We start from the raw sequence: 3,338 nt of genomic DNA on the forward strand, positions 1-3,338 counted from the left end.
CAGGTAAGAGGTAAAAGGCAGGTCTCAGTGCTGATGGGCAATAAAAAACCTCAGCAGCAAACCCTGAGTCAGCAGGCACTCCAGCTATAGCAGGAAGAAAAAAAGGCAATAATAGCTTTGTTTACCCTAGGGGCTATTGAAGATGTGGCAATAAGAAGAAAAAATTGTGAGAGGCATTTCCTGACTTTGTGTAAATACTCTTAAGTTTGGAAAAAAGCTCCCCCGTAAAGCACATAGGAGACAGCCTGAATTTGCGACTGCCAGATATTTTCGTATGCACGTATTTATGTATTTATGTACGCACCCACACGCGCACCCACCGGATTTGTTTCCCCCCCGCCGCAGCGGAGCCTCAGCCACATCCCGGGCCGGTCCCCGCGCGGCGGCGGTAAAACAGCGCTCGGGATAGGAAAAAGCCACGCTACTGGCGCAGGCACCGCTGGGATTCGAACCCAGGATCTCCTGTTTACTAGACAGGCGCTTTAACCAACTAAGCCACGGCGCCGCGCGTTGAGCGGCTTCGCAATGCAGCATTAATAGAGCTCCAAGCGCGGCCCGGGCCGTGCTCTGCGCCTTCCTCTGCCCTGCCGGCCCCGCCGCTGCGGCTCCGGAGCTGCGGCCGCGGCTCTGTCCCGTGCGGGACCGCCAACTGCAGCTGGTTTTGGCACAACGCACGTAGGGAGCGGAATAAAATGCATGAATGTCGGCCTTTCAGACACTTAGGCGAAACTGCCGACGGCCAGGCTCCAGCCCTGCCTTATCCTGCAGTGCCTCGATTGGCCGAGGTTCATGGCACAGGATACAAAGGGAAGATCGGGTCTCAGTTAGACTCTGCAATCATCTATAATGATGAAAAATTAAACCACGATATACACATGCACACTCTGCCATGTGCTTCATGACCTGTGCACACACACCGGCACAGTGTCGAACCAAACGTGTGTTCATACAAGCTAAATAACCAGAAAAAGTGGTTTGGGTAGTTCTTAGAGAGCTGGTAAGAACGGTAGACACAGAAGTGATGCTGCTCCCAGCTACCCCTTCCGTGGGGCCAAGCCCACAGGCGGTACCTGTGCAGAGCAAATAAACCCTGCTCCGAGCAGTGTCCAGCAGTACCAGGTCAGCCCCTAACCCAGGAGCATTGGGAAAGGATCCCGTTGGAAATAGACCTGTGGCTTTCCAGTACCTGAAGGGAGCCTACGATAGAGAAAGACTATTTACAACAGCACGTAGTGACAGGATAAGTGGGAAATGCCTTCAATCTGAAAGAGAGTAGGTTTAGGTTAGATACTAGGAAGAACTTGTTCCCTGTGAGGGTGGGGAGGCCCTGGCACAGGTTGCCCAGAGGAGCTGTGGCTGCCCCATCTCTGGAAGTGTCCAAGGCCACGTTGGACGGGGTTTGGAGCACCATGGGATAGTGGGAGGTGTCCCCGCCCATGGCAGGCTTGTGGAATGGGATGAGCTTTGAGGTGCCTTCCCACCCAGGCCATTCTATAATTCTGTGATTTCTCACTTGGAGTGGAATCAGAACCTGCGAAGCACAGAGATTGCTGTGGCAATCTAACAGGGATCCAAGGCATATCTACAGCCAAATTATAGGTGTTATTCTCCAAATAACTCCTAGAGGGAAAGCAGCCATCCTGGCTTAGTCCAAAACAGCCTTACAGCTTTCTCATCAGGTACCTAAGAACGGGGACTGGGATAATTATTCAAACTACAGTGGTACAAAAGCCAGAAAAAATGCAGATAAATCTCCATCTTATGAATTGTCCATAATTACCACATTCTGCAGCAAACCGACACTGCACACAGTTGTGAGCCCACTGCTGCAGGTGAGACCAGTGCAGGGCTGAGAGAAACTCAGCTGGCACCCAGGCATTAAACCAGTGATGGTAGTGGACAGAAAACAAAAATAAATAAAACTCCCTGCTTTTATTAAAACCAGAATGTAAGAATTAACATTTCTTTGTTTTTTCTCAATTTGGAAAATAGAGAATTCATTCAAAAGAAATCTCCCAATATAGTCCCACCACTGATTCAAAACGAACCAAACCTCTAAAAAGCTACTGCTTTTTTTCCTGTTTCAATGGGAAAAAATGGAGCTTTGATTTTTCTAGCTGAAAAGAAGAAAGAAACAAAGAAAGAGAGAAAGAAAGAAAGAGAAAGAGAGAGAAAGAGAGAAAGAAAGAAAGAAAAAGGAAAGAAAGAAAGAGAGAAAGAAAGAAAGAAAAAGGAAAGAAAGAAAGAGAGAAAGAGAGAAAGAGAGAAAGAGAGAAAGAGAGAAAGAAAGAAAGAAAGAAAGAAAGAAAGAAAGAAAGAAAGAAAGAAAGAAAGAAAGAAAGAAAGAAAGAAAGAAAGAAAGAAAGAAAGAAAGAAAGAAAGAAAGAAAGAAAGAAAAGAAAGAAAGGGAAGAAAGAACACTTCCAATTCCGATATAAGATTAATTATTCTAGAATAATCATTTCTAACATACAGAAATTACTTCTGCATTACTAACTACATTAAAGCCAAATTAGTTAATCTATAAAACATGCATATTTTATGTGATCTGATTTAAAAAAAAAACAGCATGAGGAGCATAGACATAGCATTTTCTTTTAACCTCTGTAACAAACCAGTAATAGTTAATAAAGGAGTAAAGAGGGGGAAGAATGCTGGAAAATAACACAATTCATCACCTAGTACTTATCCAAAGCCATAAATCTGTACAAAAATAGAAATATTTTTTCATTTAACCCTCACATAATTTGCACAAGGAGAAAAAAATCTACCTACTAAGATTTCTTTGTATTCCACAGCTTAACTGCATTCCAGGCTGTCACATGCCCAAATATTTTCCCCACTTTAAGTTCCTTTTAGAAGGAACAGTTGAAAAGGTTGAAATCACTGTTTTTAGGAATAATGCTTCCAAAATTTTTGAAACAGTTACTCTTTTATTAATTGACATTCTCACCTATACTGAATAGATACAATCCTTTCAGGGTTACTCCTAAGAAAGGGCAGATAAACCACTACACTCCTTGTTGAAGGAAGGCTTTACTACACAAAATTAATTTGTGCTGCATCATGCCACATAAGCTTACTTTCAGTACCTGAAAACTCCTTCACAAAAAATTTTTAAGGGGTATGACAACAAGTTAGACAAAAGCTCATGGTTTTATTCATGGTTTTACTCACAGAAGTCTTCCTGAGGGCCACTGACAGCAAAGATTGTTGTTTGTCATAGTGAAGAACGTGCCCTCTAGGGAACTGAAGGAAACCTGTCAATAATTTGCATCTAAATGTTACTTCTTTATTAAGATTGGACTAGTGTGTTTATTTAAAATTGTTTAATGTTT

General features: G+C 43.2%; 1 non-coding gene across 1 annotated transcript; it reads right to left on the minus strand.

The window, feature by feature from the left end:
- Positions 1–431: 431 nt before the first annotated feature.
- On the minus strand, positions 432–505 carry TRNAT-AGU. The gene has a single exon. It is a non-coding gene; the product is annotated as a tRNA-Thr (tRNA).
- Positions 506–3,338: the final 2,833 nt, after the last annotated feature.

The sequence above is a fragment of the Corvus moneduloides genome, chromosome 12 (genome assembly GCF_009650955.1).
Source record: "Corvus moneduloides isolate bCorMon1 chromosome 12, bCorMon1.pri, whole genome shotgun sequence".
In the NCBI taxonomy this organism is placed as follows: Eukaryota; Metazoa; Chordata; class Aves; order Passeriformes; family Corvidae; genus Corvus; species Corvus moneduloides.